Genomic DNA, 19,000 nt, shown 5'->3' with positions numbered 1-19,000 from the left:
AGGACTGGCTATCCTGGAATTTTAAAAATGTTATCTCACCCTTGGAGGCTGCAAGATCTGCTCGCTGCCGCTGGACTTCCAAGGGGTAGATAATGGAATCTCCTGTTTGAGTAAAAAACTTCGACTTTTCTTCTCTGCTTCCAGGCTCTTGCGTCTCTGGAGCTCTCTCTTCCTGCTGACTTTTCTCAGCATCTGTATCTTCAGCTGGGAGTCATGTTCAATGCAGAATCTGTTGAAGGTGTCCATTTTCTTAGTGTCTCAGCATCCTTGTGCAGACGGGGTTTAAATCCCGAGGCTGCCATCATAAAGAATCTTGCTTCTTTATGGCCACGGCCGGACGTTTCCAGCTGTTCACGCTGGTGGGATCTTCTGGTCCTGCCAACGGTGCACCCCCGCTGCGGGTTCCCTGGCAGCATGGGGAGCAAACAATGGGAAATCCCATTGAGAGCGGCGGGACCAGAAGATCCAGCCACCTCCCACTGCGAGAAATACACTGTGGGGAGGCCAGATACCTCCCCCCCCACCATGGGTGGGATCTTCTGCTCGCGCCCACCCCAAGACTGAAAATTCCTATCCCGAGGTCAACAGACCTATAACTGGTCCGTTAAATTTCCCATCCCACCTGCGACAATTCTCATGATGGGCAGGACCAGAAAACGTACCCCCATGAAGTAGGTTTCCAATCTGGAGTGCGTTAACAGCGAGTTTTTATTAAGAACTCACAATTATTTACATTCTTACAGCCAAGGGTATGTGTATGGATCGATGACCCCATTCTAGCTCTTAACACAGCTGTGTCCATCTCCAGCCTGACCCTGGCTCAGGTTTCTTCTCACATCACTGTGGGCTGTACAGTACTCAGTCCCATATTAACCCTTTATGTACCAGACCCTTCGACTACAGGCCGCTGACTTTCGGGGGGAAGGGGGTGGGTGGGAGACTGCACGCATGTAGGGAGATAGCTGCAGCCATGAGGCTCCTGGACGATTCTTATTAATGAATGCATAAAGGATTAATTAATTAATTAATAAGAATTATTCAGCAGCCTCATGGCTGCAGCTAGCTCCCGACATGTCTCCTGCTTAAGAGGACTCCATCCCCTGGACTGATTACCCACTTTGAGTCCCAATTGATCCCCCAGGCTAGGTAACCCTTAGTCTGCTGTATTGTCCTTAAAGAGACAATCCCACAGGCAGCCACCCTGTTTTTGGCCAATGTTCATGCGTAAGCACTTTCCAGCACGCTCACCAAATACGTTGGAAACTTGGAGACTTACATTAGATGTTCTAAGATGTGTTTAAATTTGTTTAATTAGCCTCATTGAATTTTCAGTTCCTCAAACCTCTGTCAGTGCAGGAAAAGAAATATTTTATGAATTTTAGGCAGGTCAATGACACGATAGTTAGATACAGGCTAAGGTGCCCTGTACACTGCCCGAATCAAGCATTCCAGGATCAGTTAAATGTGAAAGAAAACTCCCCAGAGACTGCACCATTCCATCAAGTGTTTCCAAGTTAGATTCAACAAGAATTAGCTCTAACCCGTTCTCACATTTGGCTGTCTTTCAGCATTATACCTTACTTCTGTGGCAGCTTGCCAAGTCATTTTAGAGTGTTTGGCGATACAATCAGGGAAATGGAAACAGGTTCTAATTTCTGACAAGAAATAGAAAATCATTTTTCCATTGTGTGGGTATTAGTTACTGCTACATGGATTACATGTACCCTATCCATAGATAGAAATAAGGTTGACTTAAGCAAGGTATTTAACTTGGTCAAGTGCAGCAACTTGCAAGACTTCTTTGACAGCATCTTCCAAACCTGCTATCCCTACCATTCAGGAGGACAAGTGCAGCAAAACATGCAAACACCAGTTTTCCTCCAAGTCACACATCATCCCAGCTTGGAAATATAGCATGGATCCATCATCATTGCATGGGTCAAAATCCTGGAATCCTCTCCCCACTAGCATTGTGTGCCTACACAGCATGGATTGCAATGGTTCAAGAAGGCAGCTCACCATCACTTCTCAAAAACAATTGGGAATCGTCAATATACGTCAGCGGTGTTCACATCCCATGAACAAATGGAAAAAAGTGAGCATCGATGGCTCAGTGGTTAGCACTGCTACCTCACAGCGCCAGGTTCAATTCCCGGCTTGGATCACTGAATGTGTGGAGTTTGCACATTCTCCCCATGTCTGCATGGGTTTCCTTCGGGTGCTCCAATTTCCTTCCACAGTCCAAAGACATGCTGATTAGGTGTATTGGCCACGCTAAATTCTCCCTCAATGTACTCGAACAGGCACCGGAGTGTGGCGACTTAGGGAACATTCACAGTAACTTCATTGCAGTGTTAATGTAAGCCCACTTGTGAGACTAATAACTCAAGTACAAGGCTTAGAGATCAGGAAAAATCTTTTCTCACACAGAATAGAAGATATGTAGAACAGACTTCAGCAAACATAGTTAATTTGGGGTCAACTGAAAGCTTTACAAAGGAAGCTATTGAGAAGGAGAATTGAGGATCATGGATGTGTGTGATTATTTAGATATCGGCCTTTGGGACCTGGATTCAAATCCAATCAAGATTAATGGTATCACTATTGCGTTTTGTCTGATGTTTGTAAGAATCCTATGTGAAATGACTTTGAAGTATCAATTGAGTCATCCACAACCAAGCATCCCCAGATTCAATCTAACTGATATGACCCTCAGAGAGTCCAAAGAAATACAAAGAAAAACACACTAGTACGGCTGGAAGTTCAGGCAAGGCCACATTGTTGAAGGAGAGGCAAGGGGTCTTTATTCTGCACATAATGTGTGAGTACCCAGTGCTATTACAAGTATAGCATTCCACTACAATGCAAAGCCTCACCTTGTTAAGTACAAAATTCCTCAAGTGCACAAGAGGTTGAGATTTCTGTAACTTTCTCAATTTTTAAAAATACGACGCGAGGATACAAATGATTCCCATTCATGATAATTTACGTGAGGTCTCGGAGTCCATATGGCCTCGATCTTGACAGGGGTGGCTTACGCAGGCGGGGATAGGGTGTGGAGATGCTAGCGGGAAATTTGGGACTTGGGTTTCTGTGAGTGTTGTAAAGTTTGACTTAACAGAATGCATAGTTTTGCTTCGACAGGTTCTCTGTCTGGAGGTCAGCCTGATTGGTAGTCTTGGTTTGCAATCAGTTGAAGAGAACTCTGGAGGAGGCCATAGCCACAGCTGCAGGTAAGTCACCAATAGCTGCAAGGGAGTATTGGGATGAAAAAGATGGGGTTGGCTCTAAAAGTATCCTGGCAGATCTTGATCAACAATCAGGAAAGGCTGGTTAGCGGTTTAGAAAGCTGCAAACAAAAATGGAACATAGCCAGAAACATTTGAGGGATGGGATTACACCAGTGACATGCCTTTCATAACGTCTAATTTAATGCTTCCATTCATAGGAACACACTGAAATATGAGCGTTTGAATGTGTTTCCCGCCAACAAAATCAAACATAACAGATAAGATACCAAAATGCAGCTCTTATTAACTTCTTATTCCGATTAAAGGATTCTTTTTGGGTCAAGCCTCTCTTTGGTAAAAGTTAATTTTCTTCAAGTCTGCTTACAGTTACTTTCCTGAGATAAAGGACATATTTTTCGATGTGAATGTTTTTGCTTCATGTTCGCTCTCCTGCCACTGCACTTAGAAAACTTGGAAGTAAAAAAGGGATGTTGGTATGAGCAGCGTGTTTCCTAAAGCTATGATTTTATAACTGGTGATGTATGATATTCTTGTGAGTGAATGCAGGGCTTGGTTACGTTCTGTTATTTTGAAAGCTGTTTCCATTTTGATTGCATACTTATAGTCGAAGCCCCTCATGCAGTAAGGGACTGTACCAAGGGAGGAAAACTAATTTCCACCCAGGGAGTCCACAACATTCACATTAGATCAGGTCAACATTTATGGTGGAAAATGATAATTGACATTATCAGGCGGCACGGTGGCACAGTGGTTAGCACTGCTGCCTCACAGTGCCAGGGACCTGGGTTCAATTCCCAGCTTGGGTGACTGGCTGTGTGGAGTTTGCACATTCTCCCCATGTCTACGTGGGTTTCCTCCGGGTGCTCCAGTTTCCTCCCACACTCCAAAGATGTGCAAGTTAGGTGGATTGGCCATGATAAATTGTCCATTAGTGTCAAGGGGATTAGCAGGATAAATATATGGGGTTACAGGGATAGCGCCTGGGTGGGATCATTGTCGATGCAGGCTCGATGGGCCGAATGGCCTCCTTCTGCACTGTAGGGATTCTATGATTAATAATCCATAAATGCATAATAGATTGCAAACACCAAACTGCAGTCAGACACCCCAACAGAACACAATGTTTAACTCCCCACATCTGTTCCTGCAAATCATTTTCTTTTGGCATTTCAGTTTTTATTTTAATGATTGTAAGTGTATAATTACATTTCTTTCCAGTACAGGATAGTGAATGTTTTGGACAGGGCCAAAAGAACAATTCAGACTTGAATTTATAGTTTGAGGTAATTGCAAGCTAAATGATTAATGTGTTCATATAACATTCTTTTGTCCACTATGCTAATTGAAGGCATTATACAATTCAGTGTAAGTGGGTTCACATATGCGGCAAAATAGTTAGATCAGGGTATCTTCAATCGAGATAATCCTCTACCTGACTCAAGATTGTCATGGAGTATGGGACAAAGATGTGATTGCAGCATACACTGTAGGATTAGTTTACGCTGTAGGGTTAGTTTACTGCATTGTAAAATGTTTCAGTTCATAAATTCAAATGATGCATCTCGAGTTAATTTCCAATGACAGGAACTGGACAATAACATTTTCACTTCCCCAATCAGCAGTTAAGGGGTTGGACTCTGTCATAAATGTAACTCAGGGCCCTGCAAACATATGGGGCCCAATATCAAGTGAACCCACTCTAGTGTGAGGTGCCCCCCACAGAAACTCGCCTGAGATAACCCTTGGAGTATGTTCTCCATGACCTGATGAAAAATGGCTCATGTGGATGAGACCTCGAAGGGCAGGCGAGTGTACCCGTACAGGCCTTTATCCATATTAATTGTCACATACTTCTGGCAATTGGAGTTATGAGTGACTCAAATTGGAGTTATGTGTGACTCAAGCCCAACTTAGAAAATGCTGGGCCACCAGTTAGCCCAGCGTACGGGTCTTCAATCCGGGGCATGCAGTATCTGTCAAGTTTAGAAATCCTATTGACAGTAAGCTTATAATCTCCACAAAGTTGGATGGATTTATCCGGTTTGAGGACAGGAATGACAGGTGTGGCCCACTCTGCAAGTTGTACGGATCTGGTTATGCCCAGCTTTTCCTGGCATTCGAGTTCCAACTCTACTTTTTCCAATAGGGAGTATGGAACTGGTCTTGCTCTAAAATACTTAGGCGTAGCATCAGTGTCGATGTAGATCTTAGTATTAGCAGCCCTCATTTTTCCAAGCCCTTCCTGGAAAAGTTGGGGGTGCATATTAATGACTTTGTACAGTCCCCCACACCCAGCCTGAAGATCTCCAGCCAGTTTTGTCTGATGTGTGGGAGCCAATCTCTCCCCATGAGGCTAGGTCCTTGTCCCCGTACAATAATGAGTGGAAGCCAAGCTGACTGCTGCCTGTAAGTCACGAGGGTCGCCATGGTGCCCTTTATCAGCAATGGTCCCCCCCTCGTGTAGGTGGCCAGCCTGGCCTTTGCTCAGTAGCTGGATACCAGCCCAGAGATGATCATAAGTCTGCTCCCCGATAATGGAAACTGCAACCTCCGTATCCATGTTCATTTTTAATGGGTAGCCATTTACTAACGACTCCACCATTCTGGGGGCAACATTTGTTGTGGAGATGTGATTTAATTGCATTGTCTCTGTTCCTGGAAGTGGGCACACCTGCAAGGTACGGTCGGTACTGGCCTTGGCCTTGTTTTGAAATAGCACACATTTTGAATGTCCCTATATTTTTGCCTCGGTTGTGGTTTTCTGCAGCATTTGGAGTAGTCCACAATCCGGCATCTACAGCCTTCTGGAATATAGGCCCAAGGAGTCTGTAGGCTGTCCCTGCCCTTCATTGACTGCCTGGTGATACAACCTGGGCTCCACTGTTGCAATGGATTCTAAGATGTTTTACTGATATCCTCGCTCTCAGTTGAGGGATGGACATTGCATGAGGCCCCTCCTCCCAATTGGAGGACACAGCTGTCTGATATCCCCTGTAGTTCCAGAGCTCCTTTCTCTGCATTCTCCAACGATGGAGCTACCTCAATGGCCTTCTTTAGATCCAATTTGTGTTTTGTCAATAATTTATTTTGGATTGTTATGTTGTTAATTCCACAGACCAGTCCATCTCGCAACATGTTGTTCAGGGGTGGCCCAAAATCACAACGCTCTGCCAATTTTCATAACCTGGTCAGAAATTCCTCAGGGGCTCACCCCACCATGTTAACGCGATATCGCTGAAGTATTATAGAAGGTTTCGAGTCATAATGTTAGCGTTCATTTTTAGAGGACTAGAATACAAGAGTAGGGATGTACTGCTGAGGCTGAATAAGGCTCCGATCAGACCCCATTTGGAATATTGTGAGCAGTTTTGGGCCCCATACCTAAGGAAGGATGTGCTAGCCTTGGGGGGTCCAAAGGAGGTTCACAAGAATGATCCTAAGAATGAAGGGTTTGTCATATGAGGAGTGGTTGAGGAGTCTGGGCCTATACTCAATGGAGTTTAGAAGGATGAGGGGGGATATAATTGAAGCTTCCAGAATACTGAGAGGCCTAGATAGAGTGGACGTGAAGAGGATGTTTCCACTGGTGGGAGAGACTAGAACTCGAGGGCACAACCTCAGAGTGAAGGGATGCTCCCTTAAAACTGAGATGAGGAGGAATTTCTTCAGCCAGAGAGTGGTGAATCTGTGGAACTCATTGCCACAGAGGGCTGTGGAGGCCAGGACATTGAGTGTCTTTAAGACAGAGATAGATATGTTCTTGATCAATAAGGAGATCAAGGGTTCCGGGGAGAAGGCAGGAGAATGGGAATGAGAATCATATCAGCAGTGGTTGAATGGCGGAGCAGACTTGATGGACCGAATGGCCTAATTCTGCTCCTAAATATTATCTGATCAATATCCTTTCCCCAAGTTCACCAGTTGATAAAAGGTTTTGGAGTTGGGGCATCCGGGGAGGTCAGGCTTTTTATTATACTGAAGTTGGGAGCCCACATGCTGTCAACAGGACCACTTTCTGCTTCTCATCTCCCTTAACATTGGTAACTCAAAAAAAAACCCCATGTGCTCTGTGTATTGGGCCCAGTCTGATATGCTTGCATCGTAGGCTTCAAGTTTACCAAAAAGAGGCATTTTTCTTATTGGAGGATTAATTGTCTTGACAGTAAAGGTTGTCTGGAAGGAAGAAAAAATCTTGTTTTACTCTTCATCACCAGTGTAATGACCTCACTGGAGCCAGTCTTTCATCACCATCACTCTTTATTTATAACGTGCATAAAGTACCACTTCTGTGGCTACGATGTACAGGTCAAGTCCCAGAGTCCTTTGACTGCCAGCCTGAGTATAGTCAGCTGGTTTTAAACCCATGCTGCTCCTTCCCTATTGGGTAAGCCTCCACTTGCCTAATAGGGGAACCCGTACTCTACTAGGCCCACAGGGAGATCTATTGATGCCCCCCCCGGTCCTCATAACACATATATTCAAGAATTTCTTTTAAGCGGTGTCAACTTCTGCTAGTTTACCAGATTGGAATGTAAACCTTTATTAAAATTTTACAATATATAAACTTATATATTATGAAACTGAGATGAGGAGGAATTTCTTCAGCCAGAGGGTGGTGAATCTGTGGAACTCATTGCCACAGAGAGCAGTGGAAGCCAGGACATTGAGTGTCTTTAAGACAGAGATAGATAGGTTCTTGATCAATAAGGGGATCACGGGTTATGGGGAGAAGGCAGGAGAATGGGAATGAGAAACATATCAGCAGTGGTTGAATGGCGGAGCAGACTCGATGGGCCGAATGGCCTAATTCTGCTCCTAAATATTATCTCATTAATATCCTTTCCCCAAGTTCACCAGTTGATTAAAAGTTTTGGAGTCGGGGCATCTGGGGAGGTCAGGCTTATATGAAATAGTTGCATTTCTTTGATGTCCTTTGCTTCTTCCCGTGATGCATGATATAGTTTTTGCCTTTAATCAGGTGTATGCTTTTAGTGCACGGCCTGCCTCAAGTACAAGGCTCATTGGTGAAAATGTTACAGCTAGGATTTGACAGACTGGATAAAGCAGGTAATGAAATGGTTGATGAAAGCTGGACTCTGAATGAGGCATCCTCCCTGTTGTCATTCTGTGTTATGTTAGGGCACTGTGTATGACCAACATTTTATACCTGATCTCAGCAGTAAGGGCGACAGGAAGGACATGATAGTGAGCAGACCACCAGGGGCTCGTTAATCAGAGCTCACAGCGGGGAAGGGTGTGCTTCAGAGAGCAGTGAATCCCTCCCTAAAGGTCAGACACAGTGCGGGACTGAAAACAGCAGAGCGTGCCTGTCACACACTGCGTAAAGACAAGGTGACTATAAGCCGGGACCTTGACACACCTTCCTGCTCTCTTTCACACAAACACACAAGATGGTTCATTCTATGCTAATTCTTCCTTCGCTCCATCCTCTCATTGCTTATCTCTATTTCACAAGATAATTATGGATGATGAAGGACGTTCAGTACATTTTAATTCAGCTATCCACAAAGACCATAAAAGTTGTCCATTGCAGCATCCAAATCTTCCTGAAATAATTCCAGGATTTTTGCCTCCACTATTTTAAGCAAAGTCCTTTCCATGTAGTGCTCACTTTTTATGTGGAGAAAAATGTCCTGATATCACTCTTGAATTTGCCATTATTAATTTGAATCTGTGTTCCTTTGTTCTGCTCTTGAAATTTAAAGTAATTTTCCAATTTTGCCTTTCCAATCCCATATCATTTGGAGATGACCTTTCAGAGATCTCCTTTCAAGGCAGAAAAGCCCATTTTTCTCCATTCTTTCCACGTACTCAGATTCAATGGATCAGCCTCATAGTTTATCTCTGTATTGCCTCTAGTGCTTGAAAATGTCCCTTGTGTTTAGTGACCAGAGCTAGATGCAGTATTCAGGGTGTGATCTGCCTAAATTACTCTACAGGTGGGAATTTACAGCCTCACTCGCCCCAAAGCCATAAAATCCCCGCCCAGGACAATGGACCTTTCCATACTCGATGCCTTGCCCGCTCCGATTCCCAAGGCAGGTGGGGCGGTAAATTTTCAGCCAACATAGTGATGATGACTTTCTCCAATTTGTATTTCCCGTTTTGATTGTATAATTTAATAAGTTAAATGTTAAGTTTCCAAGTCTCTGTGACCCAACGTTGTTCATGAAGAACATATTCACCCATTTCCTTTCATATGTGTAGTACTTTACCCCGGTCAGGATTAAATTGCATCTGCCATTATTTTGCCCCAAAACATAATGGCCCAATCTTCTGGTCTCCAGATAGTCAGAAACTGAATGTATGACCAGAGACATGCACCAGGACCCTGTGGAATTCCTGACATGCGGACTTACATGGGATTTGGCTGGGAAGTTTAAACTTCCAGTGGGCAATTTTCTGTTGTCCAAGACCCTGTGTGGATGTCTCTACTCTGAGCTAGATCCGCTGACATATCTTAATACTTACCCAGAAAATGTTAGATGGATTAAAATCCGGTCTAACACCCACTGCCCCCACACCCCAAATCACCCCTCAACCAGACCTGACTGCCCCCCAACTCCACAACCAACTGCACCCCCCCCCCCCCCCCCCCACCCCCCCGACTAACCTTCATGACCACTTCACCAACCAGGACTGACTACCTCACTGACCAGACCAGACTATCGCTCTGACCCAACCTGACCCTCACCCCCACAAGACTATCCCCCAGCCTAACTACCCCCAACCCAACTACCATCTGACTCTCCCCCTAACTAACTACCCCCACCCCAAATATCACCCGATTCTCCCCTGACTTAACTACCCCCTGACCCAACTACTGCCTGACTACACATCAACCAAACTTGCCCCCCATTCAACTACTTACTCAGCCACCTACATAACTTCCCTCACACCCACCTGCCCACCTCACCCACTCACCCATCCATTCACTCATCCATTCACCAACTCACACTCATTCGTTAAAAGACTGGTCCTTTAAGTACCTAGGGGCAGCACGGTGACACAGTGGTTAGCACTGCTGCCACACAGCATTAGGGACCCGGGTTCAATTCCGGCCTCAGGTCACTGTCTGTGTGGCATTTGCACATTCTCCAGGTGTCTGCGTGGGTTTCCTCTGGGTGCTCCGGTTTCCCCCCACAGTCCAAAGATATGTGGGTTAGATTGATTGGCCATGCTAAATTGACCCTAGTTTCAGGAGGATTAGCAGGTAAATGTGAGGGGTTACGGGAATAGGGCCTGGGTGGGATTGTGGTCTGTGCAGACTCGATGGGCCAAATGGTCTCCTTCTGTACTGTAGGGATTCTATGATTCTGTGATTCTATTAGCAGAATACAGCAGCTGGTACCGTAAAGTGGGGGTGTGTCCTCTAATCTCCTGACCCGACTGCAATCCGATGGGATTCAGTTCTGAATACTCGTCAATCTGATGGTTCATCTGGGGAGTACAGCCACAGCCAAGTCCATAGGACCATCGGTGGTTCAGCTGGACAGGGGAGCAGGGGGAGAATTAGAAAAGCAGAAGTGAACAGGAATTCTAAAGTGACGGGAATAGATAGTTATTTCTGTGACTGCCAATATGATTCCAGGATGCGGTGTAGCTTGCCCTGGTGCCAGGGTCAAGGATGCCACTGAATGTCCGCAGAGTACTCTGAGGGGAGAGGTTGAACAGCCAGAGGCTGTGATCCACATTGGTACCATAGGTAGGAAGAGGAGGAATGAATATATGAAAGCAAATAGACTTCCAATTATCTTCTGATAAATCTGAACCAAAATCTTGCTCCCAAAGTGTTTTTAAGGTAGAAATTAAATGGCAGGGCAGTGAAAAGATTAGAGATTATAATTTGGAAATGAACCCCCTAACAAAAGGATTTAGTTCTAATATAATCGATGATTTAGTAGGCAAAGAAGGAAACTGAGCAATTCTTTGCACGCAATATCACTGATTTGTAAGTAGCAGAAGAAGCATGTACAGGACAGATCATACTTACGAGAAGTCAAAAAAAGCAAAAATATATCAATATATAAGCTAGCAAGTGTTTTGATGCCTCTCGCTGCCATACTTGAAAGGCAGAATCTCCTAATGAAGCTGGAAATAAGTAATAGGGCTGCATAAAAAGATATAGGATTATAGAATCCCTACAGTGCAGAAGGAGGCCATTTGGCCCATCAAGCCTGCACCAGAAACAATCCCACCCAGACCCTATTCCCATAACCCCACATATTTACCCTGCTAATCCCTCTGACACTAAGGTTAATTTAGCATGGCCAATCAACCTAACCTTAACATCTTTGGACTAGAACCATAGAATCCCTACAGTGCAGAAGGAGGCCATTCGGCCCATCAAGTCTGCACCGACTCTGACAGAGTATGTTACCCAAGCCCAAACCCCCACGCTATCCCTTTAACCCTGTCCATTTACCATGGCTAATCCATCTAATTTACCCATTTTGGGATACTAAGGGGCAATTTAGCATGGCCAATCCACCTCACCTGCACATCTTTGGACTGTGGGGGGAAACCCACACAGACACGAGGAGCACGTGCAAACTCCACACAGAAAGTCACCCAAGGCTCGAATTGAACCCAGGTCCCTGGAGCTGTGAGGCAGAGGTGCTAACACTGAGCCATCAAAGTGTGTTCTGAATTGGGTCCAAATCTTAAATGATTGTCTGTCGGTAGAGTTTGAAGAAAAGTGACTGGTTGAGAAAGGAATGGAGGATTTGATTTGATTTGATTTATTATTAACACATGTATTAGCATACAGTCAAAAGTATTGTTTCTTGCGTGCTATACAGACAGGCATTCCATTCATAGAGAAGGAAAGGAGAGGGTGCAGAATGTAGTGTTACAGTTATAGCTGGGAGGAATAGAGAAAGATCAACTTAGTGCAAGGTAAATCCATTGAAGTCCGATGGCAGCAGGGAAGAAGCTGTTCTTGAGTCAGTTGATACGTAACCTCAGACTTCTATATCTTTTTCCCGATGGAAGAAAGTGGAAGAGAGTATATCCAGGTGTGCGTGGGGTCCTTTATTATGCTGACTGCTTTTCCGAAGCACCGGGAAGTGTAGACAGAGTCAATGGGTGGGAGGCTGGTTTGCATGATGGACTGTGCTTCGTTCACGACCCTTAGTAGTTTCTTGCGGTCTTGGGCAGAGCAGGAACCATATTAAGCTGTGATATAACCAGAAAGAATGCTTTTTATGGTGCATCTGTAAAAGTTGGTGAGAGTTGTAGCTGACATGCCAAATTTCCTTAGCCTCCTGAGAAAGTAGAGGCATTGGTGGGCTTTCTTAACAATAGTGTCAGCATTGGGAGACCAGGACAGGTTGTTGGTGATCTGGACACCTAAAAACCTGAAGCTCTTGAACATTTCTATTTTGTCCCCATTGATGTAGACAGGGGCATGTCCTCCACTACGTTTCCTGAAGTCGATGACTATCTCCTTCGTTTTGTTGACATTGAGAGAGAGATTATTGTCATCGCGCCAGTTCACCAGATTGGGAAAGCCACAGGGCAGACAGAGATGTGGGTTGACAGGAGGCTGCCTCCAACTGCACCCATGCTAAACTAACTGAGTTTGAATGAAGCCCAGAAGAAGTATTATGGATATCAGCAGTCCAATAATAAAACTGAAAACTTGGCAGTGCCAAACCATCTAAATGCTTATGTCTTTGCAGAAAAACTTTACGAATTCTGGATGTTTTCTTTTTCCAAATAAAGGAAGAAATTAATTGCTCTACTGCAACATAATATTGCTTGGGGATAAACAATGGAATGCACTGATATAAGTACAGAAATTTTGGCAAAATATTCATCTTTACAGAATTTACACGACCAGCTAAAATAAAAGAGGTAAATTAGATCAATGTGCTGAGTCCTGCTTCATATATTCCAACGAAGGGTCAAGGTTGAGCTTTAAAATATCTCCAAGGGATCAAGTAATTAAAATTCCTAAATATTTAATACTGTTTACTGGGGCCTTAAGCGGGGGGAAGGGGAAACTCTTGGCAATAAAGTTAATTAGGAAAAATTTCACTCTTTAGCTAATTAATTTTAAAACGTGAAACAGGACCAAATCGCTCAAGAAATCAGAGAATATGTGGGGGAGATGAGGCCAGATCAGAAATGTAAAGAAACAGATTATCAGCGTATAGGGAGAGTTTCTGCTTGACTCCACCTAATATAATGCCCTGTATACCGCCACAAGTGAAATTACCAGGGGCAAAGCCTGTTCAACTAGTTTGATTGTGTTTTTTTGAGAAGGCAAAGCTTAATGAGGGTATTGATGTGGTAACTTCCAAAATGGGTTTGCTAATATGCCACATAATAGGCTTGCCAATAAAATTAGAGCCCGTGGCAGTATGGATATGAAGTTGGCTGAGTGACAGGAAGCAGGGAGACGTGGTTAATGATTGATTTTCAGACTGGAGGAAGGCATAGATTGGGCTCACCAAGGCTCAGTTCTGGCACCACTGCTTTGCTTAATGGGCTGAATCTTCCGTGGAGTGGCAATCACTGTCAGTCTGCCACTCTGCTTCTTTTTATTTGCCTCAGTCTGGAGCTGGTTATTTCTCATTCGGACTTCTGACCTGTCCCGCTAAGAAATGTGCAGCTCAATCCCTCCTGGGGGTCTTCAGTGCAGTGTAGGATTGTCCGGGAAAGTGAAGCTTTGCCCCGTTTTTATGTCACCAGCTTTTGTAAACCAGTAAGCTTAAATGCCCCAGCTATTTTGGGAAGCTAAGAGACATGGTAAGCGTGCAAGGCAAGTGGGTAGGACGGTTCACATAGGATGAGTTTGGGGGAGGGTGGTCAGGGGTTGGTGGGGTAGTGGCGTGGTCGGGGGGGGGGGGGGGGGGTAGTCAAGTGACCGAGGGATAGTCATGGCGGTTCGAGATGGTAATCGGGGACAGGGGTGGAGGACGGCTGTGGTAATCAGGTGGGAGTAGTCAGGGGGTGTGGATAGTCGGGGTGTCCAGTCACGTGGTTGAATAATGTAGTTATCCAGGAGTTAGAACTGGTTTTACTCCTTCTAACTTTTCCTGGGTAGCTATTCTGCTAAGAATGTGGGAACCATTCGATATCTCCAACTTTAAGTTGCAGTTTTGGAGGCTACTAGACGCAGGGTAATTTCCCAATGGAAGCAGACACTTCCTGGACAATTCCCATGCAATCCTTGCCTGGGGACTTCCAAGGGGATTGCCAGTGTATCTTCTGGGGGTACCACCCTCTGGGAAACAGAAAATCTAGGCCTGTATACATTAATGACTCTGCACAGCCAGTGACCCAAGCTGGGAATCGAACCCAGGTCCCTGGAGCTGTGAGGCAGCAGTGCTAACCACTGTGCCACTGTGGCTGTGACAGGGTAACACTCTCTGTGTCAGCCTACATCATGCGCTTGAGTTAAGGTTCGGGGTTTCTGAGTCAAAACGAATGCTATCAACTGAGCCAATCTGTGACTGTAATGTGCTATACTAGATTTTTATTCTTTCAAGAAAGATATGATAAGTTTGTTTTGATCAAATTGATTAAATTATTTGATTTTGTCAACAGCAAACCTCTGCAATGTACTGAATGTTTTTCACACAAGTCATCTTAAGCTACTATGACAAATCAGTTTGGTGAAGGGTCACTTGCCTGATGCGTGTTGTCGGCACATTCAGAGTTAATCAGCTTGTGGATGTCAGATGCACAGCAAACTGTGATAGAACCGAGTTCCATGCAGTGCAATTGCTCCCTGCAGTACCAGATTAGCATGCCTTAAGCATTCATACCATGCAGTAGAAAAACTGGGTCAAATAATGTGACTTCTAATGGAAGAATATATTCCAGCAGTGTGGTAGAGACACAAGGGGCAGGAATCTAGTGAGAGATTCTGGACAACAGAATTATTATATTCCAACCTAATTAGTGTTCAATTATAAAACCTTGACTTTGAACAATATGATACAAATCTCACATTCGATTGGTTTTTCTTCTCTAAATAACCAGTTATTGAGCAGTCCCTTTGTGGCAGTGGTTTTGTGTGCCTGTTTCCACCAGGAATATGGTTAAGACTGCTCTTAAACTTATTTCAAAATCCTTAGTACAAGCACAGAGAGGGGATTTCATCCTCTCAGTCAGCCTTGCAATTAATCCCACATATGAGGGAGAAGCACAGCATGATCTATCTGGGAGCATTCAAGGGGTGGTATTTAATGGACGTGACAAGGATCTCATCCAAGAGTTCCACATCGCCACTTTTTGGGAAGGCTTGCCACGTCATGTACCACTCAGACACTTGAGAGGCCAACGGCAGGGCCTTTCCATGGGATCAAGGGCCCAGGTGTGGAAGTCCCACCTGTGGAGGACTGCCAGACAAGCAGAGGCTGGCAGCTCTATTGAATGGCAGCACCACTCGGGAGTCGGAGGCTCCTGAGGCTTAGTATTGTCACTGGATCCCAGGCCACAGGTGAATGATACCAGGAAGGGATGGGGGTTGGTCATAGGGGAAGGGGCTGAACGGGGTCAGAAGCAATGGGAGGAGAGTGGCTCTCAATGGGCCTCTGTTCTCCATGCTTGACCAGGCACTAAGTACTCCCCCACCGACCCCCTGAGCAATTCCACATGAGTTTGCTTGTCATGCTCCCTGCATGGTGAGCCCCTGCTCGCTGCTGGTTTAATACCAGAGGAAGCCAAAGGAATATATTGATTTCAGAGAAGCAGCACTGCGCTGCGCTGTGCACTGTGTGATAATATCGCCACCTGGAATCGATGTCACCGGTTATTAGTGTGGTAACTGTGCAGAGTAAAGAAGCAACCTGTATTGAACATGCCTCATCAATGAAACTCCTTTAGTTTGTCAGCCTCTGTACCTCCTAGCATCATTCCTGCGAACGCAACAGTATGCCTATTAGGGGAGGCAGTGGCACAGTGGAATTATCACTGGACTAGCAATCCAGGGGACCCGGGTTCAAATCCCACCATGGTGAAGTTTGAATTAAATAAAAATCTCAAATTAAAAGTCTAATGATGAACTATGACTGTCATTAAAACCCGTCTGGTTCACTAACGTTCTTTAGGGAAGGAAATCTGCCGTCCTTTCCTGATCTGGCCTACATGTGACTCCAGATCCATCGCAATGTGGTTGATTCTCTGAAAAGGAGGGCAGTTAGGAGTGGGCAGTAAGTGCTGGCCCAGCCGGTGACACCCACATCCCTAAAAATGAATTTTACAAAAGTTTAATCAGTGGACTCCAAATCAGTGAGTCCTATAGACTGGATGCTGGAATGGGAAGGATGAAGGGCAGAGTGGAGATTCACACAAAAGGCCACGGATGAGAATTCCAGCAGCAAGAACCTCATTGAAATGACTTAAGGGCCACTTGAATAAAATTTACATCTAGTTTGCAGATGTTTCGTGCTGTCTCCTGCGTTAAATAAAACCCTCACTGGTGTCTTGTGCCTTCAGTAACCCACCCAGTGAAAGCTGGAGATTTGTCAGTGGCTTTCTTGACTCACTGTGAGAATTGTTTTGACTTCCAGGAGACTGAATCACAGGATTCTGGACCAATCTTCTCTGTAAAAAGTTGACAACCTGAGTGGCTGAGGATTAGAGTTTCAGTCGGGAAGCTCACGCTGCAATTGAAAAGGCTCAAAATTTAAAGGGGCAGTACACAGCTGAGGTGCAGAGGGTGATGTTAAAGTGGTCTCACAGATCTCAGGACCTGAGAAGAGAATGCAATGCTGTCTGTAATGAAACCATGTGATTAATCTGCTTAGTCCTTCCGCATCCTTGTGCGCTGGAGGGAATGTGTAATGCTGATGAGTATCCTGCTGTACACAACCATTGCAGCCTATGCAAGTGTAGCAGCAAAAACAGGAGGTAGCACAAGGCCCAGCAGCAGAGGAGTGGGAGGTGCATGGCCCCAGTGCATCCAAGTGTGAACAGGACCAGGGTGATATACTTGCAGATGTCAGAGAGGCAGTGCCAGAAGAGACTGTTCTTCTCAAGGCAGACAGTAACGGTCGCTGTGCCCTACTGCAGGATGACCTGCGCCAGCAGTATTACGGTGGGAACTTAATTCCAGTGGCCCTGAATATTTCCGCAATCCCCCATTCTTCACACCCAATTTCCTAGGGTTCCACATGTGAGCCTTGGGGTATCTTTCAAGCAGCTATTCACAGCTACATAAAGGAGGTGACAATCGCACTGTTCAAGCTGGCTGGAGGGTATATTAGATTCAGCACAGGTGGCGACAGGTAGGCAGACAGGCCAATGGGCTTCATTGTTCTTACCGGGTTTCTGGATGTTAATAGACAGCACCCATGTCACCAGCAAAGCATTGTCTGAGCAATTGGTGGCTTATATCAATAGAAAGCGCCACTGTTCACTCAATGTACAGTTAGGAGGTGAATACTGTTGGTGTGTGCTCGATACTCAGGCTGTGGCCACAAAGCCTATGCACTGTGTGACCCATAGCTGCCATACCTGCTTGTACCATGGCTGCAGATTCATAGATGGGATCCTCAGTGACAGAGACTACCCTTTGTATCTAGCTGATGATGCCCTCCCTGCACAGTGAGGCAAAAGAGAGGCACAATGCTAGTCAGACCATAAAAAGGGCCATAACTGAACAGACCATCAGCCTTCTGAAGATGTGCTTCCATTGCCTCGACTGCTCCAGGGGTTGTCATCTTGTGCTGAGCACTTCCCAGCCTTCCCATTGCAAAGGTGAGAACTTCAACCCACAGGAAGGAGGGGAGGCACAGGCCTCGTCTGATGAGGAGGATGGGGATGTGGAGATTGATCATGAAGGGGACCAGAGCATCTGCATGCAGTTGATGCATGAACCATGGAGGTAGACAAGTGGGAGGCGAGGGAGAACCTTACCCATACCCACTTCTATAGACCACAATACCAATAGGGATCAGTGCTCACTGTTCTTATTCTTTGGCCATGGATGGCACATGTCCTTGTAGTAAAGGCCTCATGTTGTCCTTCCACTGTTGTCACAGAGATGCACGTTCTATAAATGGTGAGCGAGCTTGCAATGCTCCTTACACACATTCTGATGAGCTTCCAAACCTCTTAACAGGACTACACCAGGAAACCTTCAAGAAAAAGACCACACATCAACAAATGCCCTAAAACAGTTTAATGTGATACAAACTTTCTTTCCATAAAACAATGAACCAACCAACAACCCTACTGTGTCTCAGTCACCTTTTTCAAATGTTTCCAGGTGCTAAGGTGAGGTACGCTCCCAGCATCTGTATGTGTGTTAGGGGCACACTGCCATTCTCCATGCTTCTAGGTCATGTTTGAGTGTCTGGGCATCCTCTAGCAGCCCCAGCCTGGAGGGCCCAGTTAACTACAGGTCTGCTGCACCAATGCAGGAGGCTCTTCTGCGGCCACGCCACTGGAGGAGTTTGGATCATTAGCAGAGGGGCTGGGAGAGCTCCTGCCAAGACTTTGAGCCCCTTGAGAGGAACCCTCATGTGTCAGGCTCCATCTCCCCCAGCCTCTCAGTGCAAATAAGAACATAATAACATAAGAACTAGGAGCAGAAGGATGGTCGAGCTTGCTCCACCATTCAATAAGATCATGGCTGATCTTTTCATGGACTCAGCTCCACTTACCCGCCCGCTCACCATAACCCTTAATTCCTTTACTGTTCACAAATGTATCTATCCTTGTCTTAAAAACATTCAAGCCTCAACTGCTTCACTGGGCAGGGAATTCCA

The sequence above is a fragment of the Mustelus asterias genome, chromosome 9, assembly GCF_964213995.1.
Source record: "Mustelus asterias chromosome 9, sMusAst1.hap1.1, whole genome shotgun sequence".
NCBI lineage: Eukaryota > Metazoa > Chordata > Chondrichthyes > Carcharhiniformes > Triakidae > Mustelus > Mustelus asterias.
The sequence above is the reverse complement of the archived record's forward strand: the minus strand, read 5'-3'. Positions refer to the sequence as shown.